This window comes from Cyanistes caeruleus, chromosome 1 (assembly GCF_971803275.1).
Source record: "Cyanistes caeruleus chromosome 1, bCyaCae1.hap1.1, whole genome shotgun sequence".
Lineage (NCBI taxonomy): Eukaryota > Metazoa > Chordata > Aves > Passeriformes > Paridae > Cyanistes > Cyanistes caeruleus.
Window position 1 is genome coordinate 84,538,241 of NC_141701.1, and position 13,654 is coordinate 84,551,894.

Sequence of the window (13,654 nt, forward strand, 5' to 3'; positions counted from 1 at the left end):
CTCCATAGTTAAAACATAAAAATGAGGCAAGAAAAAGTTCTTAATTACAATATGTAGGTGTTCTGTCTCGTGCACATCATATGACATTGATTTCAAGCATGGTGGATTGTCCTACTGTAAATGTTGTTGTTAGACTTCTCAGAAAACTATCCTGATTTCAGAACTGTAGCATCATTTTTTCTCTTTTTATTTTCTTGCAGACATACTTTCTGTGAGGGAAACACATATGTAAATAATTTTTTTCTTTTTTACAAAGATTTTCCTATAACTTTCTTTTTCAGCACTTTCATGTTTGACCTATTAGTGTTTTAGGCTTTACAAAGCCAGAAAAAAAGTGTTTTCCTCAGCAAAACCATCTGGTTTAGTTTCCTGTGCCTCAACAGTGATACATGTATTATTATCAAGGCCACCCCGGTGGTTTTCTAAGTGGCCTTGTTACAGTGGTGGTCTTACAATTCAATTGGAGTGATGGAAAGGTTAGACTAAGGCTTCTTTCAAGTATAAGGTTTCCGAATTGATAAATTATGTATTGTTGTCATATTTCCGACACTGACCCATTTTTGCTATTGTGGCTTGAATGAAGTATCTCTTCCATCAAATAGCACAATTGCAAGAGACCTCCTGACAAATTCTGCTTTTGCAGCCTGTTCTACTTGAGAATACCAAATTAAGGCACTTTGCATAAATAACTGTTAATGTGTTCCTATGATTTTAGTTTTCTGCTCTGTCAACGTGTGAAAACCCAGATAAAATTATGACAGGGTCCATATTTAGGAGCTATCCTTTCACTTGTTCTAAGGCCTGTAGAAGGCATACAGATGTCAGCAGAGAGATAATATCATAATTGAGATAGTGCACCATCAGTGCAGTCCACCACGGTGCATGATGCAGGACAAGGTCTACTCATTAGTTGGTGGCAATGTAGCACCAGGTTGAAAACAAGCCAGACTTTTAAAAGTCTGTTCTACCTTCCAGTCAGACTTGTGGCAGTTTTACCCTGGGATAACTCCAGATGAGGCTGTGGGAAAGAGACAAATCTCATGAGGGAGATGGGATTGCCTGGGCCTAGGAGTGAGTGCACCAGCCAACCTGCTCAGGGAGGGAAACTCCTCCTGCCTGGAGGGAAACCACTGCCCCATCACAGGATGGAGCATGTTCACCATAGAGTGAATCTCCACAAAATTTAGCAGCAAGGTCTCACAAGTCTCTCCTCAGTGCTTGTAAATCAGGACTTTACCTTGCTTTTTCCATTGTAGTCCGCCTAAAGTTTATGAATTGGGCAAATCTAAGGCAAATGTGAAGGAAATGTTCTCATAATGTTCTCTAGGCTTCTGCATGCAAAATTTCAAATACTTACTCTAAAACAAGAAAGCCCCTAGTTTATGGAAAAAAACATTGAAGCTTAATACAAATGAAATGTATTTTTTAATTAGCTGAATCACTTCAATTGACATTTTTCCTTCCTTTCTTTACTTTTTTTCCCATGATGAGTGAGGGGGGAAAAAAGGAAGAAAAAAAGCCAACAGGTGTGCCCACTTTTGAACTCAGAATTTTTTTTTTCAGTCTGTTGGTATTTGGCAACATTTTAAAGAATGGGAAGCAGCATCTTTATTGGTAAATGTTAGGCAACATTAATAACAGGTACTGCTACCAGCCCCACCTGTAATAACCTAGATAGTTTCTCTTTATTAACTAATCTACAATTTACAGATTTATTTGTAGCTTAGAATAGTGTACCACATTCTGAGAAAGCTCTATAGTATAGTTGGTTTGAATTTTAATAAGGGGGAAAAAAAAATCCCTTAAAACAGATCATTAAAGTTTAATGACGACATTTTTAAAACCCTATAATGGTTCAATTTACACTGGAAGTTAAAAATAGTTAATGTTGTTATGTCTGTGTGGTAACATCCTCACTATACAATAATTGTTTTCATTTGAAATCAAGCCAGTAAAACATCATAGGCAGTGCATTCCCAGAACCAAAACTTTTCATCCTCCAACTTCAGGTCATTTCACTGAAAGAAGAAATATTTCAGATAAATTAAAATGTCAGGGTTCACTTTTATTGTACTCTAGCTGTTAATATTCTGTGCATTATTAAGATTGGTTATCAGCAGAGTGACTGTTCTTTCCTGATCTGGGTATAGAAAAAAAATACCTTTTGTTTTTTTTTTGAATAGGAAACATTCCCCAAACCCACAGGGTGCACTTCATACGCCACTTTTAGTTATGGCAGAAATACTTGAATTTTAGCTGTAGGTGTTTTTGGATGAAGCCTTGACCTAACAACTAACATTAATGATCCAAAGATAGAGCAGCTGACCTTTCCAGTTGGCCTTCTTTGGCTCATTTTAAGCTTTCCCTGGAGATGGCTGACTTGGTTACCAGGTTAAGGATGTGAAGAAAGCTTGTTGCTGTCTTGTGCTTGATTTCTTTCTCTCTTCCTCTCAAAATCCACATGATTTCTGCAGTGAGGGCATTGCGTGCTTCCTCAGGAGAGACAACCATTGCATTTGCAAGGCAGGTGAGCGACACTGGTGTTTTCTTGTCCCCGCTTCCCAGTCAGCTTGGCACTGTGACTGGGATGGATCTGCCTGCAGCCATCAAAGAGGAGAATAAAGTCAAAGCAGGGCCCTGACATGGTGGTTCCTCCAAACCTTCCCAGCACTTCCTGCTCTGAAGGAGGGTGGAGGCTGACGGGAGCAAGGGAGCCAAGCAGTTTTCCTTCCTCACACACCACCTGAGCCCCAGCTCAGCTCCCGCTGTGAGCAGCCTCGGCAGCCATTCCATTGCTTCTAGTGGAATAAGGATTTCAGCGGTGCTGCTGAATTTTCTGTTGGACAATGGGATTAAAAGGATCTCTGGTCTTGGATTTGAGGAAGAAAATTAGGGGATCTGTTAACTATTCCTATGAAATGTTGCCTCTCTGCAAGGACAATTTACTGGAATTTTTTTGTTGTATTGAATTAAGTCCAAGCACATTTGCTTGCTCTTTATCTTTGCTCCTAACAACAAGCTCTGTACACTTTAGAAGTTGATATTTTTTAGTGCAAGCTGTGCATTATAATTTCTTGGTCTGCAAATGTGTGGGATTTTATTTTATTTTTTTAATATCAAGTGATTTTCCTTCTTTCAAGTGCACTTTACAGATTTCTTTAAGGAGGAGTAAATTGCATTAGTAGGGCATGAACTCCTACTTCTACCTTAACCTCTATCAAGTGAGATGTTACTCTACACAGTAATAGTTTATCAAGACAGCCCTAATGGTCTAATACAAGGCACACATGTTGCTTTTGACACAATGAAAAGTTGGTTCAAATCATATGATCTTGCTGCACTGTGCTTTATTTTACAAGAAAAAGTAATGCTTTGTTTTGCTAATGCAGTATATTTCTTATGCAATACAGGCACATTTCCCCCTTCCTATTAATTTATTATGCTGCATTTATTTCCAGACCAACATTACTTTTCCATGTCTGGTGGGAATTTCTCTCTTCGTCTGAGGTGTTTTAAATTCAACTAGCATAAGGTTTTTAATATATCATGTTCATTTTAAAGGGGAAATAATTGACAAGGGAAAAATGTTTTGTTTAGCCTTTTCATTTTACTGCCAGTATTATTACTGATATCCAAGGCAGATACATACTAAAAACACTGCAGGTTTAAAACTGCCAGATCACAAGCAGATCTTGGAATATTGGAAAGGTATCAAGAAGCATGAGATAGAATGGTCTTCCCCACTGCTCCAATATGTTAATATTTCATGTTTATGTTAATTTGATGTTTTCTTTCAGCCCATAGCACCTTGTGACCTGCATGCCCTATCCATGGTATACACTGCTGGAACGAGTCTTTCTTGAGTTGATAGTTCTGGTAGCAGAAGTGATACTGGGTTGCAAGGAGGAGCCTGCCATAGAGCAGGGCTCTGCTGTGCTCTGTTTTCTGGGAATGCCAAGATGCAGCACCAAGGAGCTTCCCTTCCAAGGATCTTTCTGTAGGATAACCTTTTTTTTATATATATATAATTTTTTTTTACTTTTAAAGTATTTTGAGAGCAGGTAGTAGCAATTTAGAACTGGTGTTGGTTGGTAGCTTGTGCAAGTTCTTATGATCTGAGCATACTTAGTGTAACACTTTAGGTATGGCATTTTAATGGCATCTTAAAAATACATGTGAGCTGTTTTAAAAAAATGTAGTATTTATCCAGGTAGCCATAAAGGGTAAGGACATGTGTGAAATGCTCAGGCTCCAAGAGGACTGTAGGGCTCTGTTTTCCCTCACTGCCCCCTTGGAAAACGTGTGGAGTGACATTGCTGAAAACCAACTGCAGGAACTGATTTGGAGTGAAATCTTCTAATGATAATATGATCATTGACTTTGGTGGGACTTCATTCACTGTGTCTTACATCTGTGCACAAGGAAGCCAGCAGAAGAGAAAGAGGCTCTGTGCCTGCCCAGAGTTACACAGTACACCTGTGACAGGACAGCCACAATTTGGCTCTGAAAACAACCTCAGGAGACATTAAAATACCATTTAACTCATTACCAATAAAACCAGGAAGCATAATAAAGAGTTTTCACCTGACCTTCCCATTGCCAGTTTTCAGTCACAAGTTTGACAGAATTGTGGAATTGGTGCACAACTGCCTACTCCTTGTAATTAAGCAAATTAGACTTCCCTTAAAGAAGGGCTTTTTGTTGCTGATGTTCCTAAGGTCACATCTAAAGAAAGGCCGTGTAAAAACAACAGGCACATGTGTAAAAGTATAACTTGCAAAAGAAGTTCAAGTAAAAAGTCTCCCACAACTGAAAGTTAATTAATCATCATTCTTACCACAATAATTTTGGAGTGATTACATAAAATACTGTTTAATAATAGCAGAATCATGCACATTTTACATTTACTTTTAGAATACACTAAAGTCAAGAGAAACAAGAGTCAGTTCCCTAGACTTAATTTATTCATGTGAGGTTTTGGAACAAATTGTGTCATGAAATTGTATGCTGATGATAGGCAATTTGTTACTCTGATTTGTAGCAGCCTGATCATTTAAATACAAAGTGTCATAAATATTTCAAGTCAGGGGAAAAAAAAATCCAAATTCTGAAATAATTGTCTTAAAAATGTCTTGGATAGTTGTTCTTGTTCTGGAGCTGCTTGCAAAACAGTTGACGCCTAACCAAGCTGATAGTTTTATTAGAAGTATCTTAAAGTGATCCTTTTTGCTTAGATAAGGACTTCTGCTGGGATACTGCTTCATATAAAGTCTCTTTAAGTAAAGCGGTTCAACTTGTTACTGCAAACTCTGTGTTGGTTTTAGAAAGTGCTGCTGGAGCTTGCATTGTTACTACACTTTCTAAGAAGGAAAAATCACACACACTTTTCATGAAGGCAGGCAAAACCTGGAAAATAAAACTGCCTTTAAGCAAGGAAAAACTGGTGATGCTCAGGATGAAAACTAAGATCTGGAGTCCCACCCAGGACTAACTCCCCAGCAGCTAAAAGGAGCACTGTCTGGCAGAAAAAAGCAAATTTATACTCAGGGTACCAAAGCTGATGGAAATAACACCACATCCTTGTGTTGAGGGGGAGATACGAGAGCAATACAAGATGGAGAATAAGACCCCAGGTTTTGGGGGAATGCTGTGCTCTCATCACCTGTTCTCAGGCCAAAGTGAGCCACCAGCTGCCACAGTGCTTAATTCTGCCCATGAAAGGAGACTGAAATTCTTTATCCTGAGTGGGTCAAAAAAGCATGCATAGAAAGTAGCAAGCATATGCATTTGATGTTGATGATTTGTTTTCCTACAGAGTGAACAGCGATGAGGGAAGAATGTGTTCAGTAGACAAGTTTGACTTGAGAATTGTCCTTAACAATAATTAGACTTCTACTCTTGAAACTAAAAGGGGCAGCATCCCATTTGCTGCCTTAAGAATGTTCTGCATTTCAACAGAATTAGTAATTTTGTATTGGACACACAGAGCCAGATCAGCCTGCCCCCTTGGTTAGGGAAGAAGACAGCAAATGTGGGTTCCCTGTGTAACCAACCAGCACAAATAGGTCAGTCACCCTACTGCTGCTGAAATGATCTTTTTACAGATGATAAAACTAGTCATTAGTGATGCAGATTAGATTAAGAACACCCTGCAGTTGTTTCTAATTAGCAGAAGACCCAAGTGATCCTAAACTTTGAGTCCTACTGCTTACCTGCATGGTGGCAGAGCACACAGCTGGACTGTGGCCTTAACTTACACAGGCATCAGATCAGCCATGTACAGGAGAACTTTCTTCCAGATTTCACCCTGAAACCTAAAAATTAACACCTGATTAGATGCCTTTTTATTAATGTCTTCGGTCCCTTGGTTGTAATATTTTTATAGATGATGCATATATTTTCATAGCAATTTGTGTCCTTTTCTGCTTTGCAGCAGCACAGATGCCCTGGAGCAAGCCTGAAAGTGTGTGCATGCATTGTTGCTGCTTCTGTCTTGTGTAACAGGAGTGCAAAGACTTGTCCTCCAAGGCTGTGTGTGGGGACTGTTGAGGTAGCATCTGAGGTGTTCCTGAAATTTTAATAGCAGCTGGTACCCAGTCTTTCACAAAAACATCCTTTTCTTCTAGGTGTTTGTTAAGCACCAAAGCCTGATATGTGTCTGAAAATAAAAAGTACCAGTTTTTTTTACACCACGATTTTTTTGCTTCTCTGTTTCTGGAACTTCATTTTTTTTCTTCTCTTTTGATAGAGCTATAAATCCCCATAGTTAGTGGAGAAAAAACACAACAAGAAAGACTGAATTTCAGTTGCTGAGAAGAAAATGCAAGAGGGGGTATACGTAAGGGTATTTGAATTTTTAACAAAAATACTTAAAGGAAAACAATAAAACTACTTGTTTCCATTAAGCTTTTCAAGATACTGAGTTCCTTTGCAATGTACACACAGCAGGAATTAATTGGAAGTAGCTACAATAATATTCAGAAAAAACTTGCCAAGTTGTCTGTTCAACAGAATTTGAATTAAAACAGAACAAGAAAAGGGCCTAAGAGAGCAGGCTTACCCACAGAAACAAGAAAGATTTATACCTTGAGCAGATTGGATTTGTTATTCAGTGGCTCCTATTACTGTGATGTTTGTTGCTTTATTTAGATGAAGAGTTTGGCTCTGGCTGCCTTTGTTCCTGCTGTCCAGAAGACTTGGCACGTTTCATGTCGTGCACAGTATGGTTTGAGAGGGAGACCTGCAAAAGGACATCCACCCAAAGCAAGCTGGCAGACAATAGCAGAACATCCTTTTCTTTGGAAGGGATTCATCAGGAAAGCAGTGGTCCTGCCTCTCTGTATTCAGCTGAATGCAGATGAGAGGTGTGATTAACACTAATGAGTGACCAGGGATTTATTGTTTACTTAGAGATAAGGCACGAGCTTCCTTCAGTTGGCACGTTCTGCCAAATCATTTGATCCTAGTTCACTAAGTCTTTTATTATTTGTTGTTGCTCATTTTGATAGTGGTAGTTGTTGCTTTAAGTGATTCCTTTCACCAAAATCTTTTCATCAGTTGTGCTTATTTTATTTCATTTTTATTGTAAATTGTCTGAGCTGTTTGTCATTTGGTCCACAGTACTCTGGAGGTCCTTTACGTGCATCACATGTTCTGCATCCAACAGTGCTTTTTCTGTTCAGTTCTTGCCCTCCTCCCCAAAGCTGAAATAAATCAAAGTAGGTTGAGACTCAGTCGCAATAAATCAAGACCTGTCCAAAACTGGAGCCTGCCCAGTCAAAATGTCATAGCTTGGCTTTCACTGAGGATTAATTAAAGGCCTGATATAAAGCCCAGATGTGCTTCAGGAGAGTAACAAACTGCCTGGTGGTGGCTATGCTAAAAACCAAGTCTCCCCATGAATCTGCCCACCCAAGAACATGGAGGAGGATAAGGCTGAGGAAAAGGGGAAAAGGGAGGGGAGGGGAGGAAAGGAGTAAACCGAATCAAGCATGATTTTATAGCATCTATGCTGGCAGAAAACAAGACAACCTCTATGCTAGAGCACCTCTGGACAAAATACAAAGCCTGCATGTGTAGATCTCTAACAGCCTCAGAGAAAATAGTAGTTAAAATGTTCAGCATTAATCGGTAGTGGGATAAAACTAACACAGTGAGTGAACTTTTGAACTTTTTATGGTCAAATATATATATTTATATATATATTTTTATATATATAAATATATGCATGTGTGTGTATTTGTGTATATATGGCCTGCTCAGTGCCTGTTTTACATAAAATTCCTGAAACTCATCTTTACTAAAATAGTTTAGCTGAAGATTCCTGTGGCTCTGATAGTGACAGATATGGAAATAGTCATGTTTCTAAATTCAGTATATTTAAATATAAATATATAAAATACACTTAATGTACATGCTGCTTGCATTATGGCCTTTGCAAAATTCCAATTTTGGTTTGAGAGGTACAGTGATTTAATTTAACAGTGTGCATGGAATGACCAGTTTTAAAAAAGACAGGCACTTAAGGAGTGTTGCAGTTGTGGGACAGAATATGTGGTTATTCTCACTCTCTTTTGCAGGCATAGAAATACAATTTCCTGGGGGGAAAAAAATTAAAATAATAGTACCTCATTGTTTGTATTGAATTAAATGATTTCCTGAATAAGATTAGTCCAACATTTAATGCCATAATTGGTTTCATTTTCTTTGAATTTGCTGCAAGTGAGTAAGGAGTACATACTATGATGAGATGCAGTGTTAAATTTTCACAGACCTGGGTGAGTGGTTCTGGGATGGCAGGAGAGATCTTCCAAGCAGCACTGCCCTCTGCTCTTCAGTCTGATGTAGTGAGTCACAGTTTATGCAGCAGTCAGTTTTGATGCCCTGAATATTCCTAGGTATGGGATGTTTCTGTGCACATGTATGTGATAGATTTGTGCATTCATTTACTTATATATCTTCTTAGAGGCATGACATCTTTTCTAGTCTCGCCTCTGCCCAGATTAAATGAGTGTCACCTTGCAAAACAGGCAGAAAAGCAGGAGATAAGGAGCTGGACAAGAGGCATAGATTAATGTCTTATTTCTGCAGAATGTGAGCCAAGAGTATATCAGTTTCTTGTTAAGGTCTCATGAAGGTCTGATGAAAGCCAGGGCTTGAGGGAAGTTTGGTGTCAGACTTCCCAGTCCTGCTGCCTCTGCAGCTCATCCTTTCTGGACATGGTGGACATGTGTTCATGACACTTTGGAAAAGCAGAACCATGGCAAGCCTTGGCTGTGACACATAGCAAGTAACAGGGTTTACTCTCCAGCAATCCCTCCTCCTGTGCAGTGAGGAAAAACCTACTGAACCTGATACTTTACACTTCTGAGTAATTGCACCTCAGAGAAACTTGCAGTGCTGGGTGGGTACACACTCCTCCACAGGTCACCAGGGAACAGATTATGCTACATTGCCTCATGCATGGTCCTGTCTCTAAAGGAGCCCTCAGTATCATTCGAGACACCTTCAGTCTCCCTGCTCATTTCCCAAGACTTTGCTGCAGCCCTTCGGTGTTTTTGGCGGTCTTGATTTTCACGTGCCATCCACAGGATTTGTCAGACTTCACCCACACTGTCCTCCTCATACCCTGCTTCCAGCAATAGTTCCATTGTAATTCTGGTCTCTTCCATGCTCCCAGATGGTGTGCTTGCCATTCCTGCTTTAGATGGCAGACCCTTCATGGTTCTCACTGCTATTTCTGCAATTACTGCCACTGGCTGCAGGTTCTAAAAGAGTAAATACACCATGATTCTTAATTGGTGGTTCGCTGAGGATAAGGTCCCTGTCAAGCTGCAGTGGCTGTTAGTTTCAGGGAGCAGCAGGAATGGAACTGCACCATGAGGGTGACAGGCTGTGTGCTGACCCCAGCACTAGTAGTGTCTCATCAACCAGGGCACAGTCCTGCAGTATCTGAGCTGGATGGGCAGAGGTGGTGACAAGGTCTCAGCAGCAGCCCCAGGCAAGGCAAGGTGATGAATCAAACCTGGAGTTCATCCAGGGTTCCAGCCAGGAGCGACAGAAGGGACCGGAGTTCATCCAGGAGAGAGAGTGAACGAACCAGTATATCAGGGAACAGGATGGGGTTGAGGTATGCCTACAGCACAGCTCAGGCAAGATTTGGGTGTCTGGATCAAAATGGAGCCCCTGGACCCAGGGGTAGAATGAGCCCTGACAGTATGCTGTCAGAGCAAGAAGGGAGAAGGGGAAACCTCTTGTGGGGACTTGTGCAGTGAAGGAAGTGAAGGAACCACCACCACAGTACATTTGGTTTAGCAAAGCAATAATAAAACATAACTGGAGGTAGAACGGGAAAGGTCTGGAGTTTCATTTTAATTAAAGTAGGGGGTTGACCCAATTAACACCAAATTACAGTGTTTCTGTGCCCCAGCCTATTGGGCAGTGGAGAGAAGCCCTGTGCCTGCATTCCCTCTGGAGACAGGGAGTCAGTGTGCCTTGCAGGGCTGCTTGCCTCTGGGAACAATGGTTGGCTTTCAGGCTGCTGGTCTGGCCCCGGTGCTCCAGTTCCCTTCTGCTCTCAGGGGCTGCTGTAAAGGCATGTTTGGGAATGCATTACTGTATGTGGGAAAGCCTGGACCAGAGAGCACCAGAGAAGAGGAACTTAGGGCTTGCACTGGGAGCTAGGTTTTGTGATACCCATCCTGGAGAGCTTTACAAGAGAGAAATAAATACAAGAAGATCTGCTATGGTCTCTCCTCATGGCTGTATCATTTTTAGTCTGTAATTTCCTATAAAATTTCACTGTAGGTTTAAATTTAGCAAGGCCCATCAAAGTCTGGGAACTTCTTAAGATTCTTGTTTGTAGCAAATTTTAACAAAGTTCAGCCTTTGAGCCAAGATTAGAAAACACTGAGAAAGCTCTGCTAAATTTAAAAATCTGCTTTAGTTTTAAATGTCTTTGCAAGCTGTTACTTCTGAACATGAACTATGCCTTTGCTCTGTGTGAGTGTAAAGGAAGGGGGGAAAAAAAGATTTAAAAGGCTAAATGGTTAAAATTTGACAATTAGCTACTGTACATGCTCAGGAGCTTCCCCAGCTTTCCCCTCAACCCATGTTTTCTTTATCTCCTGGGTGGTCCCTACCATCCCTGTCCATTCTTCTGTGATCCCATCCCCCCCCCTTTCCCTCATCTTTGCCCTCCCTGTAAAGGAGGCCCTCTCATCACAGTCACCGTCCTTCCTGCTGGGAAGGCTGAGACCCCTTTGGGAGGCAGCCAGGGATGTTCTTTATTTCATACTTTCAGAGCTAAAGAGAGATGAGCGGTACAGAAGAAAAGGCCACAGCTTTCTAGTGTGAGAGGTAATGCTGAGTGTCGAACCTCCCAATGCTGAGCCCAGATGAACAGCACAAGGAGTGCATCCTGGCTGCCAGGGGTGCTGGGGGGTTTGTCCTTAGCACTTTTGGAAATAAATATTTTCTTCCTTCCTCTGAGAACTGGCAATTCAGTTGATGCAAGTCAATCCCATTCAAAGCAGTAGAATTATGCTAATTTATGATCGCTGCACAGCTCTCTAGAGTGAGGGACATGCAGAACCATTAACCTACAGGTGGACAGTTTTCCATATCCTGTTTGAATGGTTTTTAGCCTGGATGGTGTGTCTCTGTGAGACAGACAGACAGACAAGGAAGTTATATATCGTTATATATAGTTGTATATAGTTATATACAAAACTGTATATACTGTGCAGCTACTTTATCTTTATGGTGGGACTCTGAAAGCAACTGGAGCTTTACACCAAGCTGTATCTGCTCAAGAGTTCTGCTTCATTTAAATCAGGATACCTATAGTAGCAGGCCAAACTTCTTGGGAGATGCATTATTGACTTCTGCCACAGCAAATGAGGAAGAATTTTGCAGGGCTGAAAGCAGAAACAAATTCTCCTCTCATCAGGGTCTCGGTGACATTATGCCCAACTGTTCCTGTTGACTTGAAAACCCACAGGAAGGCATTGCCTGAGGAGTTCTTTTTGACAGTAAGGGTAGTAAAAATGTGATTTTTGGAAGGTGTAAGTAGTACCTACAGTATATAAATTGCTTGGTGTAACTTACATTCATCTTGAAACCACAGTGTGTGTATGTGTGTGTGTCTCGGCTCTGTCAGGTCAGTAAGTGTTTAAAGGCTATCTTTTATCTTTGCTTCAGACTTTATTGTGTACAACTCATAAAATCATGGACATCCCAAATATATGCATGATGGGACCTTAACTTGAAAATGTGCATATTAAAAAAAAATTTTATTTGAAGTGAGAATGTCTCACGATATTATTTCCCCATTTCCTTGCCATTGAACACAATAGTATTGGTGTCAAATGTTTATAACTGTAGTAATTAAGGCATTAATGGCTTACAGGACTTCAGTGTAATGTGATCAGTCAATCACTTGGCCTATGGTGTCTCTGAACTTTTCACAGCGTAAGATATTATACTGTATTTGCTTAATGCAATTATGGAATAATCTTTGGTCCAGTTTCCTGGAACAATACAAACAGCCTTTTCTTCTCTCCATGTGTTCCTGGTTTACGGCCTAACTTGGAAAGGAGCTGTATTTGTGAACTTTTGTTTCACTTCACACTGGTGTCCGATTCCAGCATTTTTCTTATTTGATTTTTGTTTTGAAAATGTGCTACATTGTCATCTCATTGTGCATTTTGTTGAAATCTCATCCTAGAGTTTTATCTAACTGGATAAATACTGAAATAAATATTAATTTTGTTATACAAAACTGTTAATAGTGCTGTATTTGTTTTCCCCATTTTACTTTTAAACTCTGTGTGGAGGTAGTGGATTTCATGTTATCTTATGTCTCAATTTTCTTACATTTTTGTTAGAGTCTGGGCAAAACCAAAATCCTGCGTCTGACTAGGCCTGTCTTCAAAGCAAATCAGGGTGGAGCAATTTTTTGTTTTCAGTGCCTATGTCCTATTTAAGAAGACAGGGTTAGATTTCTATCCAACATGTCTGGATACAGCTCTGGGTCTAACCTCTCATTATTCTCTCTTCCCTTGCAACCTCTTAAAGTGTGTAAGAGAGAGTGAAGGGGATTGTCTGAATTATTATGGATTATGTTTTTTGAACATAAATTTGAACTGAAATATTTTAAAGGTTTCTTTATATTTGAAAAGTACTTCTTCTATTAAAGTTCAAGGACTCTTCTAATATTTTTATGGTCTGGGTATATTTTGAAAAAACAAAGTAATTGGAAAATGTTGGATGTGCTGTAACCACCATCTGCCCCTGTCTTAAAAAATGTGCATCGTTCCACACACACATTTTAAATGATCCATCATATATCATCACTTACTACAGTACTTCATTCATGTAGGTGTTAGTTTTTGTGTGCAAAAGGTCAAATTTTTTCAAACTTAATTCTGAATGCCTGCGTTTTATAACAACTACCTTTTCTTTGAAGTTGGAATATATATTTTAATATAATAATTCATCATTAGCTGGAGGGGAGAAAGAAAAAAAAAATCATGTTCCTGCTTCAAATCAAGTTGACTGAGGTCTTTTGGTTGATTGTTCTTATTTCTAACATCAGAATTCCATAGAAAGTACTATATGCGTTAAAAGCTGTAGAAATGGGTTACTCCACAGC

At 39.9% G+C, this 13,654-nt stretch overlaps 1 protein-coding gene and 1 long non-coding RNA gene across 10 annotated transcripts in view; one reads left to right on the forward strand and one right to left on the reverse strand.

The window, feature by feature from the left end:
- GMDS (GDP-mannose 4,6-dehydratase) overlaps positions 1–13,654 on the forward strand; it is a 409,807-nt gene that overhangs the window by 191,088 nt on the left and 205,065 nt on the right. The gene's annotated exons all lie outside the window — the stretch shown is intronic.
- On the reverse strand, positions 1,358–7,331 carry LOC147655676 (uncharacterized). Its single transcript, XR_015289972.1, has 3 exons — positions 7,086–7,331; positions 6,213–6,314; positions 1,358–2,597 (listed from the first exon to the last, which is right to left on the reverse strand). It is a non-coding gene; the product is annotated as an uncharacterized LOC147655676 (long non-coding RNA).